The following is a 13,873-nucleotide window of genomic DNA, read 5'->3' as shown; positions in this document are numbered from 1 at the left end:
ATAAAAGTGAAAACTAAATGCAAAAGATGCTCCTAGATTGCACATATCGCATGAACAAAACGAATCCAAAAACATACCGATACTTGTTGAAGAAAGATGGGATGCCTTCCGGGGCATCCCCAAGCTTAGACGCTTGAGTCTCCTTAAATATTTACTTGGCGTGTCTCAGGCATCCCCAAGCTTTATCTCTTGCCTCTCTTCCTTTTTCTCACATCGAGACCTCCTCGATCTTCGAACACTTCATCCACACAAAACTCAACAGAAAGCTCGGTAAGATCCGTCAGTATAATAAAGCAAATCACTACTCTAAGTACTGTTGCAAACAAATTAATATTTTGTTTTTTCATTTTAGCTACTGTAATATAACTTTTCCATGGCTTAATCCACTGATATAAATCGATAGTTTCATCAAAACAAGCAAACATGCATCAAAAACAGAATCTGTCTAAAACAGAACAGTATGTAATAATCTGAACATTCACCATACCTCTGGTACTCCTAAAATTCTACCAAAATTAGGAGAAATAAAAAAAATGTATACAAATACAGTTCAAAAAGTTTCAGAACCATTTGACATTCCAGCAAACAATGTAAAATCGCGCGCTACAGCCAAAGTTTCTGTCCTGCACCGTACAAACCAACAAGCATCTAAAACATCCTAAAGGCAAACCTTGGCACATTATTTTTATAATACAATGGAATTGGACAAGGGGATAATTATTTTTGTTGAAAATTTTCTGTAATCAAGATTCACAAAGTTTCCGTGAGCATGAACAAAGTTTAAGGAGCTCCCCCACTTCAACCATGCTTGTCTCTCTCACTTTCACTTTCCTTTTTGAAAAAATTTTGGGTTCCCCTCTATATTTTTTTGTTTTTGAACTTTATGAAAGAACACAAAAGAAATTAATGACTCTCTAAAACTTCCGGGTTGTCTCCCTGGCAGCGCTTTCTTTAAAGCCATTAAGCTAGGCATATAGTGCTCAAGTAATGGATCCACCCGGACCCCAAGGTATATCAAAGCCAATTTTAATTAACAATGATTTGTAATTTAGTAGTGAGCACAAGGTAACATATATCATGTAATGACGAAGTCTAACTCTCTTCCTATGCATCGGCATGTCATAAAAGAACAATTCATGCACACAAAGTAAAGGCCAATGCATAGTATAAACAGTTTCTTGCAATTTTTTCGTGTTGGAAACATAAAGAGGCGGACATGTAGTTCCTCTCTCATAATAATTGCAAGTAGGAGCAGCAAGCACATGCACATTATATCTATCAAAATCATCATGTGTAATAGTAAAACGCAACCCATCAATATAATCCTTAATAAGGGTAAACTTCTCCGATATAGTGTAGTTGGGAGAATTCAAAAAGATAATAGGACTATCATGCGTGGGTGCAATAGCAACAATTTCATGTTTAACATAAGGAACTATAGCAAGTTCATCTCCATAAGCATAATTCATATTGGCATCTTGGCCACAAGCATAGCAAACATCATCAAAAAGGGATATTTCAAGAGAATCAACGGGATCATAACAGTCATCATAGCAATCATCCTTCGGTAAGCATGAAGGGAAATTAAACAATGTATGAGTTGAAGAGTTACTCTCATTAGAAGGTGGGCACGGGTGATCAATCCGCTCTTCCTCCTTTTGTTCTTCTCTCTCCTCCTCATCTTTTTCATAAAATGAGCTCACAATGTCATTAATTTCTTCTTCCATAGACTCCTGCAAAATATTAGTCTCTTCTTGGACAGCGGAGACTTTCTCAATAAACGCATCAATATCAGCATTGTATTTATAATTCTCATAGCAATATTTAAGGATAGCTAAATTTTCAGGTCTATAAACTGAATCATCAAAATTTTCACACTCTTTAAACAAAGATTCAATTTCATAAGCACCCATAAAAGCAACAAATTCTTCTATTTGTTACACATCATAGTAATCATATATACCATTAGCATAAGAAGCCAAGGTTTATCATCATTAAATTTGCATGAAAAGGGAAGGTGTGGAGCCTTCATCCTAGAGCAACAAGTATAGTCATATCTCAAGCATAGTTCCTGAGCATACCAATGCAACATATGAATTTGATCCCATAATAGTTTCCCTTTTTTGTGTCAAGCGATAATCCCTAAAGTATTCACGTTGATCCAACGTGTATCCCACAACATAATTGAATGGGGTTCTCTCAGGATTATCAAAGTAGTACATAATCTCTTTCACATAACCAGCATCGATGGTTTTAGGAGGTTCCCCATCTCAACGAGTAGCAGGTACACCTAATTTTTTTGGTCTTTCATGTTCCATATCCATAACTAAAGATAGAGAACAACTTAGAACAGAAAATAAAAATTACTTAGTGATAAAGCAAACAAGCACACACGAGAATATTCACCCCACGCTATGGATCCCCGGCAACGGCGCCAGAAAAAGGTCTTGATAACCCACAAGTATACAAGATCAATTGTAGCCTCTTTTGACAAGTAAGAGTGTCGAACCCAACGAGTAGCTAAAGATAGAACAAATATTCCCTCAAGTTCTATCGACCACTGATACAACTCTATGCACGCTTAAAGTTCGCTTTACCTAGAACAAGTATGAAACTAGAAGTACTTTGTAGGAGTTTTTGGATAGGTTTGCAAGAATATATAGTGCACGTAAATAAAAAGTAGGGGCTGTTTAGATAAATAAGCAATAAAGTTAGTATAGAGAGTGTGGAAAAGTGATGGCAGGAGTTCCGAAATTGTCCCTACGCAATTGACTACTTTACTAGACCGATAGCAAGTTTTATGTGGGAGAGGCCACTGCTAGCATGTCATCCCTGACTTGGAATTCTATGCACTTATGATTGGAACTATTAGAAAGCATCCACAACTACTAACGTTCATTAAGATAAAACCCAACCATAGCATTAAGATACATTGGTCCCCCTTCAATCCCGTATGCATCAATTTCTATGCTAGGTTGAAGCTTCTGTCACTCTTGCCCTCCAATACATAGTCCTATCAACATACAACTAACCCTATGGTGTGATCCACGTGCGCGCTCATATGATGGGCACCAAAGGATAGCAACATAACCACAAGCAAATTAAATCAATCACAGCACTTCACCAATCACCGATAGGACAACGAAAATCTACTCAGACATCATAGGATGGCAACACATCATTGGATAATAATATGAAGCATAAAGCACCATGTTCAAGTAGAGGGTACGGCGGCTTGCGGGAGAGTGGACCGTTGTAGATAGAGGGGGGAAGGTGATGGAGATGTTGGTGAAGATGGCGGAGGTGTTGGTGTAGATTGCGGTGATGATGATGGCCCCGGCGGCGTTCCGGCACCACCGGAAGCAAGGGGGAGAGAGCCCCCCTTCTTCTTCTTCTTCCAATGACCTTCTCCATAGATGGGAGAAGGGTTTCCCCTCTGGTCCATGGTCTCCATGGCGGGGGAGGGGCGAGAGCCCCACCGAGATTGGATATGTCTCTCTGTCTCTCTCTGTTTCTGTGTTCTCAGATTCTGCCCTTTCACCGTTTCTTATATTCCTGGAGATCCGTAACTCTGATAGGGCTGAAATTTTAACACGATCTCTATCCAGATATTAGCTTTCTTGAGGCGAGAGAAGGGCATCAACCGCCTGACGGGGTGCCCACGAGGGCCCAGGGCGCGCCCCCCTGCCTTGTGGCCCCCTTGGGCATCGTTTTGCGTTGATTTTTCTTCCCAAAAATCACATATATTCCAAAAATATCTCCGTCGGTTTTTATCCCGTTTGGACTCCGTTAGATATGGATTTACTGTGAAACAAAAAACATGCAACAAACAGGAACTGGCACTGGGCACTGGATCAATATGTTAGTCTCGAAAATAGTATAAAAAGTTGCCAAAAGTATATGAAAGTTGTAGAATATTGGCATGGAACAATAAAAAATTATAGATATGATGGAGACGTATCATCCACCGCCCTGGTGCTCTCAGCGCGGCGTGGTCAATGTGGTCAAGGAATGACTTCCATCAGAAGAGTATTGTACGTGGGGAGGCTGACAGCTGGGTCCACGGCCGCAGCAAGGAAGTGCCTCCTTATTACGGGGAAAATAATGATTCCTCCACCTGACAGCAGGGACCCACTGGACGGGCCACAGTATTTTGCAAAAAAATGTTTCCCCCTGACTGATGGGACCCACTAGCTACATCTTCACACGCAAGGAAGTGTGTCCATATTACGGGCAAAAAAATTGATTCACCCCCTGACTGCTGGGACCTACCAGCTACATCTTCGCACGCAAGGAAGTGCCTGATAGTCGGGACCCACCTGGTCGAAGTGTATGTAGCGTTTTTATTCTGGTCACGAACGTGTACGTACATACTGGTCGATGTAGAGGCACGCACGTGTTGTAGTAGAGGCACGCACGTGTCGTAGTAGAGGCGCACACGTAGCATGTACACATACGTACAGCGGCCAGGGTGCAAGAAAGACAATATAGCCACGCACGTACATATGGGTGGGGTCTCGAACGCCTACTCAGGCATACGTATGGCCAGGGCTCGTGTACATGGCTGGGTCGGAACGGAGAAGTTGCGCCGTCCTTGTGATCATGGGGAGCCAACCAGCTGGGTCAGAACGGAATGTGTTGTCGTGTTCATCGGGAGACAACCGGCTTGGACGGAACAACCGATGGAAACGAGGCCTGGCGTACCGCAGAACGGAGGAAACAGCCTTGTGTTCGACCGGCCACGGTCGAAACGGGATCTTGTTCATTGGGAGGGGTCTGGCGTACCGCAAAATGGAGGAAACAAACCTCCTACGATCGAAACGGTGTCTTGTTGATCATGAGGGGTGTGGCGTACCGCAAAAAGGAGGAAACAGACTTGTGTTGGAGCGCTACGATCGAAATGGGGGTCCTGTTCATTGGGAGGGGTGTGGCGTATCGCAAAACGGGACTCGACGAGATATTGTTCATCTCCAACATCGACTTTCCCCACGAGCTACTGTTCATCCACCGTTGATTGACTCCACGGGCTCTTGTTCATCCACCGTGGACCTCCTCCAACCTCCACCTGCGACTATTCATCCACGGGCTCCTGTTCATCCAGCCTCCACCGGCTATAGTTCAGCCAGCCCTCTCTAGGGGGTCCTATTCAACCACCCCTCCACGGGCTACTGTTCATCCAGCCCTCCACCATCTACTGTTCAACCAGCCCTCCACCGGCTACTGTTCAACCAGCCCTCCACAGGGTCCTGTTCATCTAGCCCTCCAAGGGGGCCTGTTCATCCACCGGCTCGATCGATCGGGGTACTGTTCATCCAACGGCAACGACCTCTACTACCACGGGGTCATGTTCATCCAACCCCCACCGGGAACTGTTCATCCAAACCCCACTACAACGCTCACTGTTCATCCAGAGGCAGCAATGAACGGCTTCAGTTAGCAGCAATAGCGAAGGAATCACTCGGGTTCAGTTAACAGCAATGGATCGATCGATCGCTCGGTTTCAGTAGCGCATAGCCTGCAGTGCAATCACTCGGGTTCAGTTAGAGCCCAATGCCTCGCTCGGGTTCAGTTAGAGCCCAACGCCTCGCACACACGCGCGTACGTACGAGAGAAACACGCATTGCTCGGCCCTTGACCACACACCGTAACTAGGAACTCCCTGATATTTTCCTCGCTCTCGCTTCTACCACGGTTTTTCCCATCATGGACGGCCCAAAGAATGTCATGCAGCTGCATCTCTGGCCCACCCAGGACGAAAAGCCCATTTTTTGTCATGATCTTTTATCATAGAAGTAGGACCCCACCACATCTATGATGATATCGGGTTTTGTCACAATTATCATCATAGAAGTGTCAAAAGTATGACATATTTTTTTCGTTCAGCCCAAAATGTCACGGATGTGTCTTTTTTGTAGTGGGGGGGTTACCGGAACCCTCGAGGGGAAGATATGGGCCATATGGGCCATAAGAGGGGAGCACACCAGCCCACATGGGGTGGCGCGCCCCCCTTAGGCATGTGGCCGAATTGGAGAAGGAGGAGAAGGGGTTCAGCCCCCTTCCTTCTCTCCTTCCACCTTCCCTTTTCTCTCCAGCAAAAAGGAAGGGGGAGGCCAAATTGGAGGAGGCCCCCAAGTAGGATTCTGTCGGATTATGGGTTCCGGCAAACCCTTGGGGTTCAAACACTAGGGTGCTCACACTCTTGCAGTGATCTCAAAGCCTAGCTCGCCGAACCCAAGGAACAAGGACACAAGAGTTTATACTGCTTCGGGCCACCATTGCGGTGTAATACCCTACTCTAGTGTGGTGTGGTGGATTGCCTTGTAGGCTGGGGATGAACAAGTACAAGGGAAGAACAACCTCATGAGGAGAGGTGTTCTTGAGCTCGATGAGCTTGTGTGGTTGGGGATGATCTGAATGATCCATCCTCGGATATATCTCCCTCCTTCGGTCTTTTGAGTATGGCTTTATAGAATGCTTCATGTGCTTCGCTTATATCTTTTGAAGTTTGGATTGCATGTTTCTCTTCACATAGAAAACTGCCATTTGTAGAATGCTCTTTTGCTTCACTTATATTTGTTAGAGCGTGGGCATATATTTTGTAGAAATAATTAAACTCTATTGCTTCACTTATATCCATTTAGAGAGTTGACAGGAACTGGTCATTCACATGGTTAGTCATAAAATCCTACATAAAACTTGTAGCTCACTGAATATGATATTTTGATTCCTTGCAATAGTTTTGCGATATAAAGGTGGTGATATTAGAGTCGTGCTAGTTGAGTAATTGTGAAATTGAGAAATACTTGTGTTGAGGTTTGCAAGTCCCGTAGCATGCACGTATGGTGAACCATTATGTAACAAAGTTGGAGCATGAGGTATTTGTTGATTGTCTTCCTTATGAGTGGCAGTCGGGGACGAGCGATGGTCTTTTCCTACCAATCTATCCCCCTAGGGGCATGCGTAGTAGTACTTTGCTTCGAGGGCTAATAAACTTTTGCAATGAGTATATGAGTTCTTTATGACTAATGTGAGTCCATGGATTATACGCACTCTCACCCTTCCATCATTTCTAGCCTCTTCAGTACCGCGCATTGCCCTTTCTCTCCTCGCGAGTTGGTGCAAACTTCACCGGTACATCCAAACCCTGTGATACGATACGCTCTATCACACATAAGCCTCATTATATCTTCCTCAAAACAGCCACCATACCTACCTATCATGGCATTTCCATAGCCATTCCGAGATATATTGCCATGCAACTTCCATCATCATCATATACATGACTTGAGCATTTATTGTCATATTGCTTTGCATGATCGTAAGATAGCTAGCATGATGTTTTCATGGCTAGTCCATTTTTTGATGTCATTGCTATGCCAGATCATTGCACATCCCGGTACACCGCCGGAGGCATTCATATAGAGTCATATCTTTGTTTAGACATCGAGTTGTAATATTGAGTTGTAAGTAAATAAAAGTGTGATGATCATCATTATTAGAACATTGTCCCATGTTAGGTTATAAAAAATAAAAGAGGCCAAAGAAGCCCAAATAAAAAAGAGGGCAAACAAGCCCACCAAAAAACAAAAAAATGAGAGAAAAAGAGAGAAGGGGCAATGTTACTATCCTTTTACCACACTTGTGCTTCAGAGTAGCACCATGTTCTTCGTATAGAGAGTCTCTTGAGTTATCACTTTTATATACTAGTGGGAATTTTCATTATAGAACTTGGCTTGTATATTCCGATGATGGGCTTCCTCAAATGCCCGAGGTCTTCATGAGCAAGCAAGTTGGATGCACACCCACTTAGTTTCCAATTTGAGCTTTCATACACTTATAGCTCTTAGTGCATCCGTTGCATGGTAATCCCTACTCCTCACAATAAAATCAATTGATTGGCATCTCCATAGCCCGTTGATTAGTCGCGTCAATGTGAGACTTTCTCCTTTTTTGTCTTCTTCACACAAACCTCCATCATCATATTCTATCCCACCCATAGTGCTATGTCCATGGCTTGCGCTCATGTATTGCGTGAGGGTTGAAAAGGCTGAAGCGCGTTAAAAAATATGAACCAATTGCTCGGCTTGTCATCGGGGTTGTGCATGATTTGAATGCTTTGTGTGGTGAAGATGGAGCATAGCCATACTATATGATTTTGTAGGGATGAGCTTTCTTTGGCTATGTTATTTTGATAAGACATAATTGCTTGGTTAGTATGCTTGAAGTATTATTGTCTTAATGTCAAATGATAGACTATTGCTTTGAATCACTCGTGTCTTAATATTCATGCCATCATTAGATTATGTGATCAAGATTATGCTAGGTAGCATTCCACATCAAAAATTATCTTTTTTATCATTTACCTACTTGAGGACAAGCAGGAATTAAGCTTGGGGATGCTGATACGTCTCCGTCGTATCTATAATTTTTGATTGTTCCATGCCAATATTATACAACTTTCATATACTTTCGGCAACTTTTTATACTATTTTTGGGACTAACATATTGATCCAGTTCCCAGTGCCAGTTCCTGTTTGTTGCATGTTTTATGTTTCGTAGAAACCCCATACCAAACAGAGTCCAAACGGAATAAAAATGGACGGAGAATATTTTTGGAATATTTTTGAAATATGGGAAGAATAATCAACGCGAGAAGGTGCCCGAGGGGGCCATGAGGCAGGGGGCGCGCCCCTGACCCTCGTGGGCCCCTTGTAAGGCGGTTGCTGCTCTTCTTCGGCTGCAAGAAAGCTAATTTTCAGAGAAAAATCTGGGTGAAGGTTTCGATCCAATCGGAGTTACGGATCTCCGGATATATAAGAAACGGTGAAAGGGCAAAATCACAGAGCGCAGAAATAGAGAGAGACAGAGAGACATATCCAATCTCGGAGGGGCTCTCGCCCCTCCCATGCCATGGAGACCAAGGACCAGAGGGGAAACCCTTCTACCATCTAGGGAGAAGGTCAAGGAAGAAGAAGAAGAAGAAGAAGAAGAAGGGAGGCTCTCTCTCCCTCGCTTTCTGTGGCGCCGGAGTGCCACCGGGGGCCATCATCATCACCGCAATCTACACCAACACCTCCGTCACCTTCACCAACATCTCCATCACCTTCCCCCCTCTATCTACAGCGGTCTGATACGTCTCCAACGTATCTATAATTTTTTATTGTTCCATGCTATTATATTATCAACCTTGGATGTTTTATATGCATTAATATGCTATTTTAGATGATTTTGGGACTAACCTATTAACCTAGAGCCCAGTGTCAGTGCCATTTTCTGTTTTTTCCTTGTTTTAGAGTATCGTAGAAAAGGAAAATCAAACGGAGTCCAATTGACCTGAAACTTCACAGAACTTATTTTTGGAACAGAAGCAATCCAGAAGACTTGGGGTGTACGTAAGGGAAGCAACGAGGAAGGCATGAGGCAGGGGGCGCGCCCACCCCCTTGGGCATGCCCTCCACCCTTGTGGGCCCCCTCGTGCCCCCCTGACGTACTTCTTCCTCTCATATACCCTAAAAACATCGAGGAGCAGAATAGATCGGGAGTTCCGCCGCCAGAAGCCTCCATGGCCACCGAAAACCAATCTAGACCCGTTCCGGCTCCCTGCCGGAGGGGGGAATCCCTCCCGGTGCTCTGCATGATGAGGAGGGAGTAGTTCTCCCTCAAGGCTGAGGGTATGTACCAGTAGCTATGTGTTTGATCTCTCTCTCTCTCTCGTGTTCTTGAGGTGGTACGATCTTGATGTATCGCGAGCTTTGCTATTATAGTTGGATCTTATGATGTTTCTCCCCCCTCTACTCTCTTGTAATGGATTGAGTTTTCCCTTTGAAGTTATCTTATCGGATTGAGTCTTTAAGGATTTGAGAACACTTGATGTATGTCTTGCGTGGGATACCCGTGGTGACAATGGGATATTCTATTGATCCACTTGATGTATGCTTTGGTGATCAACTTGCGGGTTCCGTGACTTTGGGAATCTATGCATAGGAGTTGGCACACGTTTTCGTCTTGACTCTCCGGTAGAAACTTTGGGGCACTCTTTGAAGTACTTTTGTGTTTGTTGAATAGATGAATCTGAGATTGTGTGATACATATCCTATAATCATACCCACGGATACTTGAGGTGACATTGGAGTATCTAGGTGACATTAGGGTTTTGGTTGACTTGTGTCTTAAGGTGTTATTCTAGTACGAACTCTAGGATAGATTGAACGGAAAGAATAGCTTCATTTTGTTTTACTACGGACTCTTAAATAGATCGATCAGAAAGGATAACTTTGAGGTGGTTTCGTACCCTACCATAATCTCTTCGTTTGTTCTCCGCTATTAGTGACTTTGGAGTGACTCTTTGTTGCATGTTGAGGGATAGTTATATGATCCAATTATGTTATTATTGTTGAGAGGACTTGCACTAGTGAAAGTATGAACCCTAGGCCTTGTTTTAACGCATTGCAATATCGTTTACGCTTACTTTTATCATTAGTTACCTTACTGTTTTTATATTTTTCAGATTACAAAAACCATTATCTACTATCCATATTGCACTTGTATCACCATCTCTTCACCGAACTAGTGCACCTATACAATTTACCATTGTATTGGGTGTGTTGGGGACACAAGAGACTCTTTGTTATTTGGTTGCAGGGTTGTTTGAGAGAGACCATCTTCATCCTACGCCTCCTACAGATTGATAAACCTTAGGACATCCACTTGAGGGAAAGTTGCTACTGTCCTACAAACCTCTGCACTTGGAGGCCCAACAACGTCTACAAGAAGATGGTTGTGTAGTAGACATCACGGTCCACTCTCTCACAACCCGCTGTACCCTCTACTTGAACATGGTGCTTTATGCTTCATATTATTATCCAATGATGTGTTGCCATCCTATGATGTCTGAGTAGATTTTCGTTGTCCTGTCGGTAATTGGTGAATTGCTATGATTGATTTAATTTTCTTGTGATTATGTTGCTGTCCTTTGGTGCCCATCATATGAGCGCGCACGTGGATCACACCATAGGGTTAGTTGAATGTTGATAAGACTATGTATTGGAGGGCAAGAGTGACAGAAGCTTCAACCTAGCATAGAAATTGATGCATACGGGATTGAACGGGGACCGATATGTCTTAATGCTATGGTTGGGTTTTACCTTAATGAATGTTAGTAGTTGCGGATGCTTGCTAATAGTTCCAATCATAAGTGCATAGAATTCCAAGTCAGGGATGACATGCTAGCAGTGGCCCCTCCCACATAAAAGTTGTTATCGGTCTAGTAACGTAGTCAATTGCTTAGGGACAATTTCGCAGCTCCTACCACCACTTTTCCACACTCGCTATAGTAACTTTATTGTTTCTTTATCTAAACAGCCCATAGCTTTTATTTACGTGCTCTTTATTATCTTGCAAACCTATCCAAAAACACCTACAAAGTACTTTTAGTTTCATACTTGTTTTAGGTAAAGCAAACGTCAAGCGTGCGTAGAGTTGTATCGGTGGTCGATAGAACTTGAGGGAATATTTGTTCTACCTTTAGCTCCTTGTTGGGTTCGACACTCTTACTTATCAAAAGAGGCTAAAATTGATCCCCTATACTTGTGGGTTATCACTCCATGTCACTGTTTGAGAGGCAGAATGCGACGAGCTCGAGGTGCTTCAGACGTGGTAGAATAAGAGCGGGCGTGTCATTAAGGGTGGAAATGGCAGTTCCTGAACTTGGCGATGCATAGCATGGGCGCGAGGCGGAGTGCGGACGTTGGCAGCGACCACATATGCCCATCATCAAAAGTGAGCTCCTCGAGCTGATCCAGGGCGGGGGATCGGAATCAGTCGTCAAGCTTGGCTCGGTCCGTGCCTTTGGAACGGAACTTGACCAGTCTAAGGCCTTTGGTTGGGCCAAGGTGACTGCCGAGAATCTTGGAGAACGCACCCAAGCTTTTGTGATAGCCATGGTAGAGCTCGTGGGTGTCGATGAGGTCGAGAGGGCTGGAGTTCCATAGGGGGTGCCACCGCCGGGAAAGGACGGTTGTCCGTGCCCCATATTTGATTGGGAGGAGGGAGATGATGACTCTCAACATACCATCGGGCAGGCTGCTGATGAAGTCTAGGCTTGCTGGAGTCGCTTGCAATTCTAGCTCGCCCTGCCACCGCTTGTTGGCAGCCCGGTTCTCCACCTCCGGAGTCTCCTTCTCAGTGGAGCTTTCTGATAGAAATGGGAGTACAAGGAATATTTAGTTAAAACCGGGCAATAGAAAAGTGTATTCGTAACTAGAAGTTGTTAGGTAGGAATATAGTAAGAAAAGGGAATAACAATTGGTTGCTTAAATACTACATAGTTCATTTGACATTGCTGGGTAAGTCAACATGAAGATAGTTGAAAATAAAACTTACTTCGAACAAAGTCTGGACGGATGATTTTGTCGGGGAAGTTAGCATATATATCATGACCAGGCCCTTTTATGTGCAGTGCAATTTTGGTGCCAGCTTTCAGTGCATAAAACTTTGCAATTCCTTTCCAAAAGCCAGTGCCAAAATAGGAGTCACCATGTTCATCAAGTCTTACAGTAGCAACGATTATAAATCCATGGTTTGTGTGCAGTATGACATCCATGGAGCCTTCATATATGTAAATGGAAAATTTGTGCACTACATAATCGGTTGCATAGCAAGTGATGTTCTGCAGAAAATGGTAGAATTGTTAAAGAAGGTAACATGCAAATATGGGCCAAAATTGAAACAACTGTACAACAGTTGAAATCGAAGGACAAATATCTATAATTAAGCAGATAGGGTAGACATGATGTCATGGAAATATGAGAGTAATCAAAAGAACAATACATCATTAATTTGCCTAATATAGAAAGAAGAGGGGGTAATCCCCTTTGACGTATATTGTGCATGTGGCACCTTTTATCCAAATGTAGCAATATTTAGAATATGTTCAGGAAAGTAGGCCATGCCAACCGACTTAGGGTGAGATTGAACATACCGCGCGCGTCCTCAAGTTATCTAGTACGGTGAGATGGAATCTCTGGTGGAGGTCGCACTGTATATTATATGAATGAAAGAAAACCCTCAAATCAGCTCATATAAAAATGAATTCACAACGATTTCCGCCGAGTGATTATAGGAGGCAGACGAACTGGGATAAGAGATGAGATAATATCTCGTTAAATTAGTTACCTTGTCGTCCATGAGAAAGAACCCTTAGTATGGCAGATTCCCCAACCAAGCGGAGCTAGGTCGACCGCGAGCAACGTCGAGGAAGTCGATGGCGATAGGTGGTGGCAAGCAGAAGTGGCAATATGCGGTGGGCTTTGGCGGCAGCCTGGCGTTGGCGGTAGGCGGCAAGCTAAGTGTTTACCACCACGATAGGCGGTGCCATGGCATAGATGCGAAGGAGCTTGTGCAGGTGTGAGTGGGGAACGTACCGGAGGGGCCGAGGGAGTGGCGGGCGGGGTGAGGGTTTTTGTGACATGGGGATGGTGAGGCTTTTTTTTTCTTTTTGAATCGGGTGGTGAAGGTTTTCTGTCCCACAAAGAATTTTGGGGCGACGGTTTGCTAGAGCGAACCGTGTGTGATTGACGCAGTAGGCAAAATGAAAGTCATTGCACACGGTTCCAATTTTGGGAACCGTGTGTGATTGACGTACTACCTCCGTCCTGGTTTATTGGTCCCCTGCTGTAATTTTTACCAAAATTTGGCGAAATATTTAACATACTCAGACATAGATAATAAGCGTACACGTACATAAGCATAGTTCAACCATAAGTAGTACATACTTCAACAGCATTAAGCATACCCAAGCATACATATATAGTTCGATCCATCCCACATCTCATCTCACAGCCCGGCATGATCCCGAAGCTTCTCCAGGTACTCG

The sequence above is a fragment of the Triticum aestivum genome, chromosome 2A, assembly GCF_018294505.1.
Source record: "Triticum aestivum cultivar Chinese Spring chromosome 2A, IWGSC CS RefSeq v2.1, whole genome shotgun sequence".
In the NCBI taxonomy this organism is placed as follows: Eukaryota; Viridiplantae; Streptophyta; class Magnoliopsida; order Poales; family Poaceae; genus Triticum; species Triticum aestivum.
The sequence above is the reverse complement of the archived record's forward strand: the minus strand, read 5'-3'. Positions refer to the sequence as shown.